This window comes from Callithrix jacchus, chromosome 6, assembly GCF_049354715.1.
Source record: "Callithrix jacchus isolate 240 chromosome 6, calJac240_pri, whole genome shotgun sequence".
NCBI lineage: Eukaryota > Metazoa > Chordata > Mammalia > Primates > Cebidae > Callithrix > Callithrix jacchus.
This window is the reverse complement of record NC_133507.1, coordinates 116,381,601-116,402,669: the sequence shown is the minus strand read 5'-3', so window position 1 is coordinate 116,402,669 and position 21,069 is coordinate 116,381,601. Positions and strand designations below refer to the sequence as shown.

The 21,069-nt window shown below is 40.2% G+C and overlaps 1 protein-coding gene and 1 non-coding gene across 2 annotated transcripts in view; both read right to left on the bottom strand.

Annotated features, from left to right (window-relative positions):
- Positions 1-21,069, bottom strand: part of SLC39A10 (solute carrier family 39 member 10) — a 313,899-nt gene that overhangs the window by 217,574 nt on the left and 75,256 nt on the right. The window lies entirely within an intron of this gene.
- LOC118154932 (U6 spliceosomal RNA) lies at positions 3,491-3,593 on the bottom strand. The gene has a single exon (XR_004745186.1). It is a non-coding gene; the product is annotated as a U6 spliceosomal RNA (small nuclear RNA).

The window sequence follows — 21,069 nt, the reverse complement described above, 5'->3', positions numbered from 1 at the left end:
GTGGTACAATCTCAGTTAACTGCAACCTCTGCCTTCTGGGCTAAAGTGATTCTTCCACCTCAGCCTCCCGAGTAGCTGGGACTACATGTGTGCGCCACCATGTGCGCTCAGATAATTTTTAAATTTTTTGTAGAGACACGATCTCCCTATATTGCCTAGGCTTGTCTAGAACTCCTGGGCTCAAGCAGTCCTTCTACCTCAGCCTTCCAAAGTGCTAGAATTACAGGCATGAGCCATTATGTCTGGTCTTCATTCAGGTTAGAGGTTTATTTTGCCAAGCTTAACGACTGGCTGTGACACGGCCTCAGGAGGCCCTGAGAACATGTGCCCAAGGTGGTCAGGCTATAGCTTCTTTTGTATATATTTCAGGAGATATAAGACATCAATCAATATATGTAAGATGTACATTGATTTGTGTGGAACTTGAACTGGGGGCTTCTAGGTCACAGGTGGATCCAAAGATTTTCTGTTTGGCAATTGGTTGAAAAAATTTATCTAAAGACCTGGAATCAATAGAGGGCTCGGTGAAAGGGAAAAGGAAATGTGGACAAGGCAACGTCTATGTATGTCACAACTAAGGTGGATTCTGGTGCCACTCTATGATCATACTCAGAATTATGACAGTTAAGATGACCAGAATTCATATGTCATCTTCTATATATCATTGCATTAAAGCCAGCCACTTCCAGGCTGGCCAACACAGCAAGATTGAATCTCTACAAGAAATAAGAAAAACCTAACTGGGCGTGGTGGCTCTTGCCTATGGTCCTAGTTATTTGGGAGGCTGAGATGGGAGGATTGCTTGACTCGGGAGGCTGAGGCTGCACTGAGCCTTGATCCTGATTGTGCCACTGCACTCCAGCCTGGGCAAAATTGCAAAACCATGTCTCAGAAAAGAAAGCCACTTTCCTTTTCTTTCTACTTTTCTTCTCTAGGCCAGTCCATGCCAGTCTAGCTGCTGTCCCTGACTGGCAGCATAGGGAATGGTAGAGGCAGGGATTGCGTCCTTCCTAGGGAAGACAGGAGAGGATGGCTACCCATGCACAGGTGATCCTTTGCTTTCAAGGTTTACCTTTGAAGCCTACTGTCTTCTTTTTGAAACAGGGTCTCTGTGGCTCAGGCTGGAGTGCAGTGCCGCGATTACAGTTTACTGTAGCCATGACCTCCCACACTCAAGCGATTCTCCCACCTTAGCCTCCTGAGTAGTTGGTACTATAGGTGTGCACCACCATGGCTAGCTATTTATTTTTATTTTTAGTAGAGATGAGATTGGACTTTGTTGGTTTACAACTCTTGAGCTCAAGTAATCCTCTCGTCTTGGCCTTCTAGTGCTGGAATTATCAACCTGAGCCACTGTACCCAGTTTGAAACATCCTCTTCAGTAGGGGAAAATTATGTAGGTTTGTGGGGAACAGCTATCCTCTAGAAATAGGCTTTTTCAAGATCAAACTAAGATCAGAATTGTTAAAGTAGTATCGCAAAAGGAAAACTATTCTATTTAAGGAATGTCCTAACAGCTCAGATGAAGATGCCATTATTTAAATACTACCAGACTCTACATGTATTAGCAGTTCTTCTTTCTTTCGTTCAAGAAGGACATTAAACAACAATAAATGAATAAATGCTTGCTACCACACATCCAGGAATACTAGATAGAACTGTACATGTATAATAGGCAGAAAAATAGACCCCAAATATGTATATACCTTGATTTTTAGAACTTGTGAAAATTCTATGTTACATGGCAAAAGGGACTTTGCAAATGTAATTAGAATAGGAAAATTATACTGGATTATCCATGTGGGCCCAATCTAATCACTTGAGCTGTTAAAAGCAGAGATGTTCTATGGCTGGAGGCAGCAGAGAGATACAGCAAAAAAAGAAGTCAGAGAGACTATAAGTATGAGAAGAATTTGACATGTCATTGCTGGCTCTGAGATGCAAAAGGCTATTAGCAAGGAAGGGATAAAGATCTTTCAGAGCTGAAGGTGGTCTCTAGCTGATAGCCAACACAGAAATAGGGACCTACAACCCCAAGGAAATGAATTCTGCCAATAACCTGAATGGGCCTAGAAAGAGTCTTTCCACAGCCTCTGGATAAGAGCCCAGAGGGTTGACACTTTGATTTTGGCCTTGTGACGTTGGGAGCAGAGCAGTCAGCTGAGACAACCTGGCATTCTAATCTATAGAAACTGAGAGGTAAGACATTTTTGTTGTTTAAAGCTACTGTTTGTGGTAACCTGTTATGGTGGCAATAGAAAATTAATCACTGTATGAGAGGCTGCTGGACAGCAAATAGCTGTTTCAAAGAGCCACATTTATAATTTTCCATTTAGCCATATTTGAATGTTTTTTTGATAACATCGTGTGAATGTGTAGCCACATGACTCTTTAAATCAGCAAGTACCTCAGTTTTATATACTCTAGACCAGGGCATGACTGACTTTGTTTTTTATTCCCCTGAGGCTCCCCCAGCTGAATTTTGTTCACAGCTCTTTATCTCCATAAATAACTTAAAAAAAGCAAGACATTACATACATTCAGTATATATGCGATCATTAAGTATATAGCTTGATGAAGTTTTCATATGTAAATACCTGAGAACCACCACCCAGATCGAGATATAGAATATTTTCTTCACTTTGGTGGATGCTCCTGCAACCTTGATACTTTCATCTAGTCAATACTTGCCTCATTCAGAGTCATCCACTCTTCTGACTTACACCACCATTAGTTAGTCATGTCTGTTGGTGAAATTCACATAAATGGAATCATGCAGTGGGCACTTTTATGTCTGGCCTCCTTCACTCAACATACTGTTTTTGAAATTCACTCACATTGTGTAACCAGTTCATTCCTTTTAAAGCACTGTATAGCATTCCATTGTATGTCTAAACCTATATTGTTTATTTAGTCTCTCACTGATGGTTATTTGGGTTGTTTCCAGTCTTGAGCTTTAATGAATACAGTTGCCAAGTGTTTTCTTGTACATGTCTTTTTTTTTTCTTTTAATAAACTTTTTTGAGACAGAGTCTTGCTCTGTTGCCCAGGCTGGAGTGCAGTGGCACCGTCTTGGCTCACTGCAACCTTCACCTCCAGGTTCAAGTGATTCTCCTGACTCAGCCTCCCAAGTAGCTGGGATTATAGGCTTCCACCACCATGCCTGGCTAAATTTTTGTATTTTTAGTAGAGATGGGGTTTCGCCATGCTGGCCAGGCTGGTCTCGAACTTCTGAGCTCAGGTGATCCAGCCGCTTTGGCCTCTCAAAGTGCTGGGATTACAGGCATGAGCCACTGAGCCTGGCCTCTTGTACATGTCTTTTGGTGGATACATACACACATTTCTCATGGGAACATCCTTATGAATGGAATTTCTGAGTCTGCTCATAGGTAGATTAACCTATATTTTAAGTCAGGTTATTCGAAACACATAATTCAAAATTGGTGAATTATGTTTAGCCATTTCATGTCATATACTACTATTATTGTTAAAAAAATTTTTTTGGAACAATTCTTGAATTTGTGTGTAATCCTTGCATGCTAATCTTCTCTGTATTGTTCCAATTTTAGTATATATGCTGCCAAAGGGAGCACTTCATATGATATATTATTGATATAAATAATTAAAAAAAATTTTTTTGAGACAAAAATTCCCTGCTCTGTCACTCAGGCTGGAATGCAGTGGTGTGATCTCAGCTCACTGCAACTCTGCCTCCCAGGTTCAAGTCATTCTCCTGTCTCAGACTCCCAAGTAGCTGGGATTATAGGTGTGTGCCACCATGCCCAGCTAATTTTTTTTTAATGGAGTCTAGCACTGTTGCTTGGTCTGGAGTGCAATGGCGTGGTCTTAGTTCACTGCAACCTCTGCCTGTTGGGTTCAAGTGATTCTCCTGCCTCAGCCTCTCAAGTAGCTGGAATTACAGATGCCTGCCACCACACCTGGCTAATTTTTTGCATTTTTTAGTAGAGACAGGTTTCACTATGTTGGCCAGACTGGTCTTGAACTCCTGACATCAAGTGATCCGTTCACCTTGGCCTCCCAAAGTGCTGGGATTACAGGCCTGAACCACCACACCCAGCCAAAATCATTTTATTTATACAAATAAGCTAAGAACATATGGATATCATAATATAGGTATGTTGTCTGCATGCAGAGCTCTATTCTTTTGTGAAAGAGCACCCAGTAAGAAAATCTATTTATGATTTAAAACAAAGCACCTTTAGTATGGCTTTCTAAATTCTGAGAAATCAAGGAAAGGTTGATTTTTCAGAACTTAGAAAGCCATACTAAAGGTGATTCTGCATTTCTCTGTGTTATATTTAGCTTTACAGCATTTTCTGCTCTACTCAACTTAGTAAAGACTATACTTCCCATCTCACTATCTTTCTTCATCACTGGATATCATTCTCAGCATGAGGAGGCATCACATGAACATTCATGATTTCACTGAAGCAGCGACTTTCCCTTCCTTATCCCTGAGTACCCAGGAACCCAAACCTCTGTTTGGGAATAGACTTAAAAGTGTCTTGGCCATTGAAAAAGAGGGATTCTGTAATCCCAGCACTTTGGGAGGCCGAGGAGGGTGGATCATGAGGTCAACAGATCGAGACCATCCTGGTCAACATGGTGAAACCCCGTCTCTACTAAAAATACAAAAAATTAGCGGGGCATGGTGGTGCGTGCCTGTAATCCTAGCTACTTAGGAGGCTGAGGCAGGAGAATTGCCTGAACCCAGGAGGTGGAGGTTGCGGTGAGCCGAGATCGCGCCATTGCACTCCCGCCTGGGTAACAAGAGTGAAACTCCGTCTCAAAAAAAAGAAAAAGAGGGATTGCTTCTACATTGAAGAGTTTGAATGGGCATCTGAAAGGTCTTGCAGCACAACTCACAGGTAACACATGGGCAGCTGATGGTGGCTACACTGTAGTTATAAGATTGCAGTCAGAGTGGTTCTCCATCCAGGTAATGCAAGGTGTTCCCTCAGTTGGTCTCCTCCAGGCCTGGACCTAGCTCCCAAGCACTGACCATCCTGCCAGTGTCCTTTGGGCTTTCAGTATTGGCTCTGCAACTTTCCATGGGACCCACCAGAACCAGACCATTGTCTCTTGTCCCACCCTCTCACCATCTCTACTTTCTTTATAATTCTTCTGGTATCATAGACGCTCTGAGTGTTACTTCCCTTAAACGTTCCCTTTTGATTCTTTGACAATATTCAGGAATCTAAAATAAACATTGCTTTCTCTTTTCAAGGTAATGTGGGTGACTCTGTTGACTTGGGGGAAGAGTTTGTGAAGGGGAAGAAAACATACATATTGTTATTTCAATTATGCCATTTATTCCTTAGAAGTCTCCAGAGACACTGAATCAATAGTATGTATATACATTGTAAAGCATTGGTGAGCACAATTGTGGAGGCTGGCAAGTCCAAAATCTGCAGTATGGGCCAGGAGACTTTAGACCCAGAAGAGCTGATGGTGCATTTCCATCCCAAGACAGTCTGCTAGGATGTCTTTCTTGACTGGGGTGACCAATCTTTTTGTTGTTCTTAGGCTTTCAACTCATTGAATGAGGCCCACCCATATTATGGAAGGCAATCTGCTTTACTCAAAGTTTACTGATTTAAATGTTAATCTCATCCAAAAATACCCTCCAAATTGACATATACAACTATCACATGTAATTACACTCATGATCTCCAGGAGCACACTGTGGCTAATTTGGCATCTATCTAGTGCAAGATTTCTCATTTTAGGGGAAAGACAATGCATTGTGGATTAAGATGATCTGTCCCAGTGATCTTGGAATTTGAATCCCAGCTGTGTCATTTGGAAAAACCTTTAACTTCAGTCATCACAGAGTTGCAGTTCTCAACTGGGGCAATTTGTCCTTCCCCCTATGTCCCCAGAAGACATTTGATAACATCTGAAAACATTTTTGGTTATAACCAGGGTAGGGGTGGGAGGAGTTGTTACTGGCATCTCTGGTGGGCACAGCTCAGGGGCGCTAACATCCTGTGATGCATATAACAGCCCCACAACAAACAATCACCAGGCCCCAAATATCAGTACTGTTGGGGTTGTGAAACCTTGCATTAGCGGCAAACAGACAATGCTAGGATATAAAAAGTTGGGCATCAATGGAACATGGAAGGGTCATCAGGCAAAGAAAACAACAACAACAACAACAACAATAAAATGATGCTCAGATTTCAAAAGCAAGTGTGTAAATACCTGATCTTACAGTTTTTGCCAATTTCTAAATAGAATATTGGGAAGGTGATATTTTAAGGTGAAAAATGCATTATTGGAGGCTATGCTATGCTTTGGAGAAAAGAGAGCAGACCTCAGGTTAGCAGGAACATAAATGTGTTAGCATTTTATTGTATTTCCCCCTTGTGTCATTGGCTCACAGGATTTTGCAAAGGTTTGAAGGTCTGGGATGGAATGGTGAAGATGACTTCACTGTGAGCCAGTGCTGTGGTTCAAATGAGGGGGATGAACTGTGGCTGAGAAACCTAAGAGAATATTTTTGTAAGAAGAGGTAGAAGGATAAATATATGATTTACCAAATGCCTTTAAGTAATAGATTACTATTTTGTTAGCTCATAATTTATTCTGGCAGTCTGTTTAACCATATGCACAGTCTCCTGAATATGATTTAAATGTTAAGTCCTAATTACAAAACTCTAATTCAAAACAATTTTAAGTAAGGCTGTTGAAAATTAATGCGAATGCAAATCATGAAGTCACTCTCATTAGGGAAATACACATTTATTTTAATTTCGGGCCTCTCTGAACTAATATCAAGTAGAATTATATAAAAAATAAAATGATCAAAACTTTTGAGAGATTATATTCCGCCAACTTAAGTTATCCAGGAATAGGTAACATCTACATAACCTCTTCATTAACAATTTTGAAATAATTTAACGATATATAGATTATTAAGGACCTTCTAAACTTTTAGAACTGATTTTGTTGGCTTCATTAGCTCCTCACAGGCTTTCTTTGTATGTATTGATTTATTGGAATCAACTAAGTTGGTCAGTGTGCTGTGAGGGTCACTACACATGCCCGTTTGTTTAAATTAATCAGTCTTTAAAAAGAAAAAAGACAATCTAATTTTACCAACTGAATCCAGGAGAAAAATGAACACATCAAAGCAAGTGTGAAATTCTTTCCAGTTGGCATGCACAGAGAATGTAGCTAATAATAACCTCGAGTTTTCTGTCAAGCAGGTCAGTATATCTCTTTATCCATTATAGTCAAGATTGTAGCATTCATCCAATCATTATTCATTCACTTACCATTTATTGAAACCTTAAATTTGTGCTCAGTGAGTGCACTGTGAATGGGGATAAAGAGACAACTAAGACCCTGATCATTGTCTGGTGGCACAAATTGACATTACAAAGTGCAATGGTACATGCATTCTGTGAGACAGAAATTCGTGGAGGAGAGCTGGAGAAGATTCACCTGACAGGTAGCCTGGGACATAAAGAGTCGGCCTAGAAAGCCCTAAGGACATTAGGATTTATTTTGAGAGATGATGGTTGCTTAGTTAGGGTGACAGCAGGTGGTGATGAAAAGAAGTCTTATTCTAAATATATTCTAAAGGTAGAGCTAACAAATTTTGTGGTATGAAATCAAAGAGAACAGTTTAGATAGGCTTTAAAGATTTTGGAGCCAAGTACAATGGCACATGTCTGTAATCCCAGAACTCTGAGAGGCTGAGGTGGGTGGATGACTTGAACCAGCCGGGGCAACCTGACAAAACCCTGTCGCTACAAAAAAATACTAAAATTAGCCAGGCATAATGGTGTGTGCCTGTAGTCCAAGCTACTTGGGAGTTTGAGGTGGAAGGATCGCCTGAATCCAGGGAGGTTGAGGCTGCAGTGAGACAAGATTGCACCACTGTACTCCAGCCTGGGTGACAGAGTGACACCCTGACTCCAAAAGAGTCTAGGTAGTAGTCAAGAACCCATTGGGCAGTTTCAGGAACATGGAGCAGTGGACAAAAATAGGATGCTTAAAGCCACTGTAAATATTCATGGTGATAAGGAAGTTGAGAGCAATCTGATCCTGGCACTGGCACTGGCAGCAAAGAAGGTTGGAGCACCAGTGCAAACACAGTTAGAAAATGCACAGAGAAATCAAATTAAAACAGTTAAAATTAAGATATATATATATATATGTTTAAAATATGGAGCTTGTGATTGAGGAAATATAAGTGAATCTTCAACATGATGCCTCTTGTAGCCATTACCTTTGCAATGATATTTAAAAATCAGACACACTTCAAAGGAAAAAAATCACAAGAAATCTTGCAGCGAAATAGAAGAACACTGTAGATAGAGACAATTCCATAAAAAACTCAGTTCCTTAGCAAAGAATAACTTGCTTGATGGTCTTTTCAAGGTTAAATAATTAGAGGTCCTGCTTCTTGCTATGAAGCTTTGAAAAGCTTATGTTGAATGCAGTCTCCATCTTAGGAAAAAAGAGGAGGGAAATAAAAATGCCCTCACAGAAAGGTATATTTTTAATTGACTAAATATTTCCATGAAAGAGAGTGTTTTAAGCAAGAAAATGTGAATTAGGTTTAATCAGCAAATTTAAATGCACGTTTCTCTTCCTCTATCAGTGAAATTAGGTCTCATGAAGTAATTTAATTATAGAAAATAAAGAACATGGCCTTTTTGAACTATTCTGTGAATACTATATTAATTTTTTCATGTTACAAATGTATTATTTATTTTATCAAAAAAAGAATGGTTCTTGGCCAGGCATGGTGGCTCACACCTGTAATCCCAGCACTTTGGGAGGCTGAGGTAGGTGGTTCATGAGGTCAGGTGTTCGAGACCAGCCTGGCCAACATAGTGAAACCCTGTCTCTACTAAAAATACAAAAATTAGCTGGGCATGGTGGCACACGCCTGTAGTCCTAGCTATCTCTGGAGGCTGAGGCAGGAGAATCACTTGAACCCAGGAGGCAGAGGTTGCAGTGACCTGAGATCATGCCACTGCACTCCACTCCAGCCTGGGCAACAGAGCGAGACTCTGTCTCAAAAAAAAAAAAAAGATTCTTCAATGAGTTTAGCACATATTTTCTATGTGATGAAAATTATATTTACAACAAAATAAAGAACATCACCAGCCATCTTTACACACTGGAAAAGTGATTTCATAAATACTTCCTTTGAAAATAAAACACATTATATCATTGATCATAAGAAACCCAGAGCTTTTAAGTCTATAAACTGGTACAGGTTAAATATATCCACCAGCAAATACCTAAAACTATTTTTCACTCACCAACACTTTCGGCAACATTCTGACAACTATTATTCTGACACAGTTGTTAAAGTAAACAAACAAAAGATTGCCATTATAACCCCACACTTAGCTGAATCTCAGTTCTCAAAATACGACACTCATACGCAGAAAGGAAATTGATTAGGTATAAAACCTAATGTATGTTTTAGCAGCAGCAGCAAGCTTTCATTTTGCTGGATTTTCTCATATTGTTAGTGGTTAATATCGTTAGTGGTATTATTAGTGCAATAGCTTCTCATCTGCTGATCAGTGAAGGATGTAGGGAACTTTTGTTCTTTTATCTGATGGCAAGACATTTTAAGCCTTATGTCTTAAGAGAAATATGGTTATGTCATGTAGAGGATGGCAAAATTTACACATAATTTAAAGATAAAAAGGACATGAAATTAATTTCCAACTTGTCTACTTTTTAAGTTAAATTTCTGGACTTAGGAATATGTTTTCCAGTCTCAGCTGTTAGCTGTATTTTGACTGGGAAGTTTGAGAAACAGCAATGTGGTTGCATGGGAGACAAAATTTCACCTTTCTCTCCTAAGAGTTTTTGGCTGGGCCTAAGGATTAAGTTGATGTAAGACATAAGCAGGAGAAAAACATACATATTTATATATTTTACATGACATGGGAGATGGAGTCCTCATAAGGAAATGAATAACCAAAGAAGTGGCAAAATCTAAATGCTCATACAGTAGGTGGAACAAAGACTAAACTGTGTGGGAAGGCTAAAGGAAGACAAGAAATCTTTAAAGAGGTCTGGTTGTACAGAATTCTCTTGGCCTCAACTCATCCTTGATAGGAATGCTGCTTTCCTTCTGGCATAGGGAGGCCATCTTCTGCATAGGCATTCCATCTTCTGCTTTTAAGGGAAAGAAGGTCAGAGTTTGTCTTGCATCTGCTTCTTTTCAAGTGCTTTGAGCTCAAAAGAATCCTTATGCCCAGGTGGTATATTTTAGGGTGACATATTCTGCCACCTCTCATTCTCAAATGGGATATAGGAGAAATTTTTAAGCAGGGTAGCAGGGTTGTTTTGGGGACTATTACTTTGACGGTCATGAGGTTGTGCTGTAAAATATGGCAGCCATTAGCCACACATGGCTATTTAAACTAAAATTTACTAAAATGACATGAAATTAAAAATTGAGTTACTCAGTTACTGTAGCCATATTTCCTGTGTGGAATAGGTTGATAGCTAGACACGGTGACTACATCAGATAGCATTTCCATCATCACAGGAAGTTCTAATGGACAACATGAATATAGAGGGTCAGTTGCAGGAAGAAGAAACTAGTAACTAGCAGCAGGAAAAAACAATTAAGAATTTATTAATATAGGCCAGGCCTGGTGGCTCCCACCTGTAATCCCAGCTGTTTGGGAGGCCGAGGCAGGTAGATCACTTGAGGTCAAGAATTTGAGACCAGCTTGGCCAATATGATGAAACCTGTCTTTACTAAAAATACAGAAATTAGCTGCGTGTGGTGCCTGGCACATGCCTGTAGTCCCAGCTACTCGGGTGGCTGACATGGGAGAATCATTTGAACCTGGGAGGCAGAGGTTGCAGTGAGCTGAGATCTGGCCACTGCACTCCGGTCTGGGTGACAGAGCAAGACTCTGTTTCAAAGAAAAGGGAGAATTTATTAATAGCATAGAATAGTGGCTCAAGAAATGAGACAACCACTTATAGGCCATTATTATTATTATTATTAAAAAAATTTTTTTTTACAGGGTCTTATTCTGTCACCCAGGTTGGAGTGCAGTGGTGCAATCTTGGCTCACTGCAGCCTCTGCCTCCTGGGTTCAAGCAATACTCTTGCCTCAGCCACCCAAGTGGCTGGGATTACAGGCGCCTGCCACCATGCCTGGCTCATTTTTTGTATTTATTTATTTTTTTTTTGGATAGAAATGGAGTTTCTCCATGTTGGCCAAGCTGGTCTCAAACTCCTGGCTTCAAGTGATCTGCCTGCCTTGGCCTCCCAAAGTTCTGGGATTATAGGCATGAGCTACAGTGCCTGGCCAACATTAGGAATTTTTGTTTTTACTCAATTCCTTTTGCTTGTTGTTTTTTTCCTTTTTAACAATCATAGTCGGTAAAGAAGAAAAAATTAAGAAAGCAATTTAATAAAAAATATTGTAGTTTAGACTTTAAAACGTATTTTGTTATAATCACAGAATTTCAGTGGTAGAAATGACCTTCCATGTCTTCATGTCTAACCACCCATTTGACTGACTCCACTTTAATTAGTCATTCAGTTTATGGTTGAACACCCCAGGAATTGAGAGCTTGTGGTTTCCTGATATACAACATTGCACCGTAGTAGACTGTCTCGGTCAAATCTGTTCTAAAATGACTGATCTAGCCTTCTTGAAAACTCAGAGCAAATAGTTGTGAATACTGGCTGCCAGTCAGGGAAGAAATGGAGTCAGAATCCGAAGGTCCAAAGGATACCTGCTTTTTGGTCCAAGCTCCATCCCTAAGAACAGAGTCAGTCTCTTTCCTCTGTTTCCAACATCACCTTCAAACAATAACAACAACAAAATAGCATTGGCAAGGAGTCACAGGCTAAAACTGATATGGGTTAATACACTTTGAATATTTAAAGTGCTGTACATGTAGAAGTTTTTATTATTACACAGCCTTGGGGAATGGTAGTGACACAATGAAGTCCAGGAAAGCCGATATGATGGTAGCGGAAACCCTTAGGGAGCTTAAGGTTATTGTTTCAGCTGGGCTGGCTTACAAAAAGAACTTGTTAAAGAATAAGACATAAAGTTATATGAGGTTATCGGAACATGTGTACATAAAGATGAATATATTTCTGACTTAGGGGATCAGAAAAAGGCACCTTTTTAAATATACTTCTTATTACTGGCTCAGGGAAGAACTTGAAAAATCCAGGTCTATAATGCATTATAAAAAGTCTTGAGACAAGTAGACTTGGAGAACTGAGATGCTGCTTTAAAACAACATCCTGAAGTTTCTATTCAGCTGTCCATAAAGGGAAAGAAAAAAAGTTCATTTTCCAAAGATGAAGACAAAGACTAAGCCGACAGAATTTGGATTTTAATGAATAAAAATTTACCCAGGTACTTAATTATATCATCCCACAAGAACATTTAGAAACAAATGTCTACAAATCCTAAACTTTGCTCTCTTTTTGTTGAGATGGAAGGAAGAAAAACCTGTGCTGGTTTTCAAATTAGGACTAACGATGTGACAGAAAAAGGTATATGAAATTAAAGTCTATTGTTAGAATTTGCCTATACAGTTTGCTTTGGTAATTGAAGCTGTCCTCATTTATGAAACAATAATAATATATGTAGAATCTCCTGGGTGCTGTGAAGAGATTAAAATAAAGTAGAATCGGAGGTGATTTCCTTCAAATGTTTAATATCTTTCTCTTATGAAAAGGGGGCTAATCTTCCAAAGTCCTCGCTCTTTACCTGACAAGTTACTCTACATCCACTCTTAGACACTCACTTTTCTTGACCTCAGGTTTCTCATTCATAAAATTCAAGATTTGACTGGTAAGCTCTGAAGAGCCACTATGGCTTCATTTGAATTTAACAGCAGTAATTGTTTAATCCTTTACAATGGCCATTTATTTACCTTTTTAAAATCACAGTTAATTTTTACAAAATTCTGTTAGATATTATTCTTACACCATCTTACAAGTCTGACTTTGAGAGTGGGCAAGTCACATATTCTATTTCACAGCTTGTACAGAGACAAAGCCAGGACTCAGTTCACCCCCATGACACCACTGACTATGCGCTTTGCTCAGCACCAAATCACCTCTGTGGCAAGACCTATGATTAATGAAAACAAATTTCTGAACCTGTTAGCTGTCACAGACCATAGCTGAAGAAAGTAGCCCTCAAATACTATTTTTCGTGTCTTTTATTTTCTGAATGACTATGGTAAGGCAAAATAAAGGCAATTTTCTTTTTCAAATGATAGTAATGATGTGAGTAGCTCAGCCAGGCTTGTCTAAAAATCCTTTGATCATTGAACTTTGTATGGCATCAATTTGCTTTTATTAAACATTTTTAAACATTTTTGAGATAATCGTAGATTTATATGCAGTTATAAGAAATAATACACAGAAATCCCATATACCCTTCACCCTGTTTCCTCTATAGTAATGCCTGCGTTACTGTGCTACAAAAACACAGACAAGAAACTCATGTGGAGATCACCCATCCACCTTATTCAGATTTCACCAGCTTTCCATGCACTCATTTGTGGGCATGTATTTTATTTACGTATTTTGCTCTATGCAATTTATGACCTGGGTACATTCATGTGATGACCACCACAGTCAAGATACAGAAGAGTTCCATTGCAAGGAACCCTCATGCTATCCTTGCATAGCCACAGCTACCTACCTTCAATCCTTGGCAGCCATGAATCTGTTTTCCATTATTTTGTCATGTCAAGAATGTAGTATAAATGGGATTAAATAGTATGTAACCTTTTAAGATGGACTTTTAGATGGGCTTTTTCTCCACTCAGCATAATTTTCTTGAGATCCATCTAAGTTGATTAGTGTATCAATTCCTTTCTATTGCTGAGTAGTAATCTGTGGCTTGGTGAACCACAATTTGTTTAGCCACTCATCCATGGAAGGACATTTGGGTAGTTTCCAGTTTTTGTCTATTATGAACAAAGTTGCTATGAATATTCACATACAGGGTTTGTAAGAACATAAACATTCATTTCTCTGGGATAAAGGTCCAAGAGCGCAATTTGTGGATCATATGGTAAGTGCATGTTTAGTTTTGTAAGCGAATGCCGTGCTTTTTTCCAGAATGACTACATCATCAGCAACGTACGAGTGATCCACTCTTAGAATTTTTGCCAGAATCTAGGGCCTTGTCTAGACAATAGCCTCTGGTCTACAGGCTGGGTAAGGAAGGGAGACCTGACTGCTCAGCTGCCCTCACCTGGAATTTAGCCTCTGCAACATGGATCTAGAGAAAGGATGATAAATAATGGTAGACTGCCCCTCCTGGGGAGATAAAGGGAGAAGGATTCCTGTGTTCTTGGCTGTACCCATCCAGGGTGAAATTTCTGTCTCACTGAGGTAGGAGGGTGAGGATGAGAGTGGGCCGTAGTTCAAATGTGACAGACTCTTGCTGTTCTTAACATTTTATTGAATGTTTCTCTAAAGAGTTTTTTTTTAATTTGTTTTGGGGGGGGGTAATTTTACTAGTTATGATGTTTTTCTGTAGAGTAGGCCTCCAGAGTCCTTCAATTCTGGAAGTGGAACCTAATACTGTTGAGTTTGAGGATTTTTAATGTATTTTATATTACAAGTCCTTTGTCAAAGACGTCAGAGATGTGATTTACAAATTGTTTTCCTAGTCTGCTGCTTGTCTTTTTGTATTCTTCACAGATACTTTCATCAAGCCAATAATTTTGAGGGGGTTCGATTTATTTATTTATTCATTCTTCTTTTTTTTTTTTTTTTTTTTTTTTTTGAGACGGTGTTTTGCTCTTGTTACCCAGGCTGGAGTGCAATGGCGCGATATCGGCTCATCGCAACCTCCGCCTCCTGGGTTCAGGCAATTCTCCTGCCTCAGCCTCCCGAGTAGCTGGGATTACAGGCATGCGCCACTGTGCCCAGCTAATTTTTTGTATTTTTAGTAGAGACGGGGTTTCACCATGTTGACCAAGATGGTCTCGAACTCTTGACCTCGTGATCCACCCGCCTCGGCCTCCCAAAGTGCTGGGATTACAGGCTTGAGCCACCGCGCCCGGCCCTATTTATTTGTTCTTTAATAGATTGCGTTATTAGTATCAAATCTAAGAACTCTTTATTTAGCTTGTGGCCCTGAATATTTTCTCCAGTATTTTTCTTAAAACTTTCATAGTTTCATTTTTACATTTAAATCTATGATCTTTTTGAGTTGATCTTTGTGTAAGGCATGAAGATTAGGGTGAGGGTGTTTTTTGTTTTTTCTGCCTATGGATGTCTAAGTGTTCCAGCACTACTTGTTGAAAGGGCTATCCTTTCTTAATTGATTGCTTTTGCATCTTTAAAAAAATCAGTCAGACATAATTGTGTGGGCCTATTTCTAGGTTTTCTGTTCTATGGATCTATGCACTTATCCCTCCACTAACACCATGTTATCTTGATTACTGTAGCCATATAGGAAGCCTTAATATTGGGTGGAGTGATTCCTATCACTTTATTCTTCTTTTCAAAATTGTTGAGCTTATTCTAATTCTTATGCCTTTGAGTATAAATTTTAGGATAAGCCTGTCTGTATCTATGAAACATCTCATTGGGATTTTGGTAGCCATTACATTAAGGTTATAAATCAATTGGGGGAGAATGGACATTTTCACTATGTCAATCCACTTTTGAATTAATAGAATATTCCATTTATTTTTGCTGCTTTTATAAATATAAGTAAACAATACAAATAAAGTAAAGAAGCTTTCCATCTAATTTATAGTAAAAACACATTGGTATCAATTTACTTACTTAAAAAAGTAAGAGTACTTTTTTTCTCCTGAACTCTTGGGTTGATTTAATTTTCTACATTAATGTTTACAAATACAGCTTTTGTTTCTACATAGACACAGCCATGGATTATCATAGCAACTATGACTCTACCTTCAGTCAGACTTCAAATAAATGCTTGAATTCAATTTTTCAGCTATTGCCTGGGAAAGGTAAGTTCACTAAATAGGAATAGTTGGCCATACAATAACTAAACATTCGTCTGTACAAAGAAAAGTCTGGAGCGCAGATTACTTAGCCAAATGACTCATGGATTGTGGCCCTCCAGAGAAAACTGAGAGCACATTAAACCTTCTGAAGCTCTTCAGGATGGGAAAATGTGTTGCTAAAAAGGGGTTTTTACTATATGCTCCCTTTTAAACAGGGTTCAAATTGGAAAGCACTTATCTCAGTGTGCCTTTTCCATTTTGTTTTGCTAGTTATTATTATTTCCTGCTCTATTAGGTGAGTGATCCCACACAGAAAAGGGAAAATTGAATTTTTCTGTCTGGGCACTATTTTCTCTCTGCCCACTATTCTGCCCAACTGAAAGCTAGTATGGCAGACAGCATCTTTTCTGCAGCTACATTTGTAGACTACGTATGCTGTTGTTACAGTCATTTACTTATTTGCCTTTGAATAAAAACAAATCTTCCAATTGATCTTAATTTTTTTGCAGCTGCAGTTTTAAAGAATTACAGTTATCTTTTTATATTAAAAACTTTCTTATAAGCCAGTAAAAATAGAAGTTTGATTCACAAGTTTTTTTCGTTCTAGAACAATTTACTGGCATTTATTTCTCCTAAAGACTGATATAGAAGAAAAAACGCAGATGATTAAAACCCAAGCAGTAGGTCCCTTGCTTTAAACCAGAGCCAAGAAACTTACTAACTATATATATATATATGTATTGCTTCCAGTTTTAAAAGGCTGGTCCTCTTTGTTGAAGGCAAGTCAATGTGAAAAGCTCTGTTGTGTGTGTTCAAATCACTATATTATAACCCTGTATTTGTTTTTCTTCTGTAAATTCATGTAACACTCTGCAGTTATTTCTTAGTTCATATACTTTTGGTGACATATGACAGAAAACTCAACTCAGTGTATTGGCCCAAGTAACAGAAAAATCAAGGTGTAGACATAGCTGGATAGTTTCATTCCATCTCTTGTCTCTGCTTTCAATTGGGTTGGCTACTTTTCAAGTAGGCTTCCCCCCGGTGGCTGACTGAATTTTCCTCTCTTGTTGACTCTTATAAGTTGGACTTCTGAGTCCTATAATTAATACTAACTGGGTCATGTATTCATTCACAAACCATTTACTGTGGACAGGGCTAGTCTATTCCCCAGTTAACCTGGCTAAGGTCGAGGGTATTTTCCTATCTATTCCCCAGTTAACCAGGCAACCAGGCTAGGGTCAGAGGCAATTTTCCAATTTGAACCTTGCCATTTGAGCCAAGAGCTTTGGAAGGCTGCATAGACATGCACAGTTTGGAAAATAAATAGGAATAGGGAGAATGAAGTTGTAGATAGCATTTTGCATTTCTGGTTATAATCAGGGCGCTTTGTTCAGAAATTTCTCTTCATTATAAATTGCTCAGTCTGTGATATTCTGTTACAGTAACATGAAACTAAGAGCTACAGAGGCATTCTGCATCTGAGGAGAGTTTCAGCTCCATCCAGGGACTTAGCCTCAAGATGTGGAAAAAGTTAGTGATTTAGAGCTGTGTATGTCTGGGGAGGAACTGAGGGTTAATAAGCAGGCAAAAATCCACAGCTGTTCACTACAACAGGTTCTAAAGAGTTGTTAAAGAAACAACTGGGAAATAAACAAAACAAGTTTATGCTTGTTACTATGGTTTGAATGTGTCTGAACGTTGATGAGTAAGAAACTTGGTCATGGTAGAGTTTTAATGGTGGCTCATTAAAAGGTATGTTCAGGAGGGGACTCAAGATGGCGCTGTGAGAACAACCCAGGATTGGAGCCCGCGTTGAATCCGCAAAGAGGTGAGTCAGTGCTGCATTTCCAGACTGATCTTTATTGCCCACAGAACGGGGAAACTCCCAAGTATAAAAAGACACGGGACACCAGGCAGTAGATCTGCCTGGCGAAGCCGGCAGCCGGGGCGGCGGCGGCCGGCCCTACCCAGCAATCCCCACAGGGCGCGCTTGTCCGGGTGCCTTGTTGAACCGGCAGCCTGAGACTTGAGAGAGCTGGACTTGAGACTGAACGAGACTTGCACAGTAGCCCAGCCCAGGGGATTGCAGGGACAGATCGTTTGGGATACCCAGTGGGACGAACAAAACCGCGATTTCAAACTATCCCGGGCAGACGGTCCGAGACGCTCTGTGGGGGAGGGGCGTCCACCACTACGGAGGCAACCTGCCCCAACTGATATACACGCCCACTGCTGAGGCAGCCAGCCGGTGCCAAGGCAACCCGCCCCAACTGAGATACACGCCCACTGCTGACGCAGCCAGCCGTTGCCGAGGCAACCCGTCCCTACTGAGATACACGCCCACTGCTGACGCAGCCTGCCGTTGCTGAGGCAACACGCTACAACGAAGAGACTCCGCCGCAGGGCGTGGCAGAGACCACAGCAGAGCCGGCAGGAACAGCGCGAATCACACAACAGCAGGGCGGAGCCTCGGCAGCCAAACAGTGGCTAGTCTGCCTTCGAGCTGGGCAGGACACCTGATTGGACATCCAAAAATAAAGCCCAAACCCCTCAACACAGAGCATTTGAGAGAAAAAAAAGGGTTGTTCAATGAGCTGTGTTGCAGCAGAATCAAACATAGCAGCCTAACAGCCCTGAATGAACAACAGAGTGCACAGCTCAGCAATTAAACCCCTATAAAGTACAAACTGTCTCCTCAAGCAGCTCCCTGACCCCTCTATATCCAAAAGACTGTCATTAGGCAGGCATCATCCTGGGACAAAGAGAGCAGAAAAAGAAACTGGTGGCATCCCTTGCTGTGCCACGGCTACTAGAGGTGCACCCCAGACAAGCAGGGTCTGGAGCGGACCTCAACAGTCGTACAGCGAAGGGGCTAGACTGGTAGAAGGAAAACCAAGCAACAGAAATACTTCATCATCAACATTCTGGGTGTCCACTCAGAGACCCAAACGAAAAGTCAGCAACTACGCAGACGACCAGCGGACAAATCCACAAAGATGGGAAGAAACCAGCGCAAAAAGGAGGAAAACACCCGAAACCAGAACACATCGCCTCCTAGAAAGGACCAAAACTCCTCACCAGCAAGGGAACAAAGCTGGACGGAGAATGACTGTGACGAAATGACGGAATTGGACTTCAGAAGATGGATAATGAGAAACTTTCGTGAGCTAAAAGATCATGTATTAAATCAATGCAAAGAAACTAAGAACCTTGAAAAAAGATTTGAAAAAAGATTCGAGGAAATGATAACAAGAATGGATACCTTAGAGAGGAATATGAATGAATTAAAGGAGCTGAGAAACACAATACGAGAACTTCGCGAAGCAAACGCAAGTTTCAATAGCCGAATTGACCAAGCAGAAGAAAGAATATCTGAAGTCGAAGACCAACTCAATGAAATAAAATGAGAAACCAAGATCAGAGAAAAAAGCGCAAAAAGGAATGAACAAAGTCTCCAAGAAATGTGGGACTATGTGAAAAGACCTAACCTACGTTTGATAGGTGTACCAGAAGGGGACGAAGAGAATGAATCCCAGCTGGAAAATACTCTTCAGGACATCATCCAGGAAAATTTCCCCCACCTAGCAAGACAAGCCAACACTCAATTGCAGGAAATACAGAGAACACCACAAAGATATTCCGCAAGAAGAGCAACCCCAAGGCACATAATCGTCAGATTCAACAGGGTTGAAATAAAGGAGAGAATACTAAGGGCAGCCAGAGAGAAAGGTCGGGTCACCCACAAAGGGAAGCCCATCAGACTCACAGCAGATCTCTCAGCAGAAACACTACAAGCCAGAAGAGAGTGGGGGTCAATATTCAACATTCTTAAAGAAAAGAACTTTCAACCCAGAATTTCATATCCAGCCAAACTGAGCTTCAGAAGTGAAGGAAGAATAAAATCCTTTGCGAACAAGCAAGTACTCAGAGATTTTGTCACCACCAGGCCTGCTTTACAAGAGCTCCTAAAAGAGGCACTACACATAGAAAGGATCAATCAGTACCAGCCATTCCAAAATCACACTGAATGCTAAAGAGCTTCAACATAATGAAGAATCTACAACAACTAACAGGCAAAACAGCCACTTAGCATCAAAATGGCAGTATCAAATTCACACATAACAATATTAACCCTAAATGTAAACGGACTAAATGCACCAATCAAAAGACACAGACTGGCAAATTGGATAAAAATCCAAAACCCATCAGTGTGCTGTATCCAGGAAACCCATCTCACATGCAAGGATACACAAAGGCTCAAAATAAAGGGATGGAGGAAGATTTACCAAGCTAATGGAAAGCAAAAAAAAGCAGGAGTTGCAATTCTCATCTCTGATAAAATAGACTTTAAAGCAACAAAGATCAAAAGAGACAAAGAAGGCCATTACATAATGGTAAAAGGATCGATACAACAAGAAGAGCTAACGATCCTAAACATATATGGACCCAACACAGGAGCACCCAGATACATAAGGCAAGTTCTTAATGACTTACAGAAGGACTTAGACTCCCACACAATAATAGTGGGAGACTTTAACACTCCACTGTCAATACTAGACAGATCAACCAGACAGAAAATCAACAAGGATACCCAGGGCTTGAACTCAGACCTGGAGCAAGCAAACCTGGTGGACATTTACAGAACTCTCCACCCCAAATCCACAGAATACACATTCTTCTCAGCACCACATCACACCTACTCTAAAATTGACCACATAATTGGAAGGAAAGCACTGCTCAACAAATGCAAAACAACTGAAATCATAACAAACAGCCTCTCAGACCATAGTGCAATCAAGTTAGAACTCAGAATTCAGAAACCGACCCAGAACCGCACAGCTTCATGGAAACTGAACAACTGGCTCTTGAATGTTGACTGGGTAAACAACGAAATGAAGGCAGAAATAAAGAAGTTCTTCGAAACCAATGAGAACGAAGACACAACGTGCCAGAACCTCTGGGACACATTTAAAGCAGTCTCTAGAGGAAAGTATATAGCAATAAGTGCCCATATGAGGAGAATGGAGAGATCCAAAATTGACACCCTATCGTCAAAATTGAAAG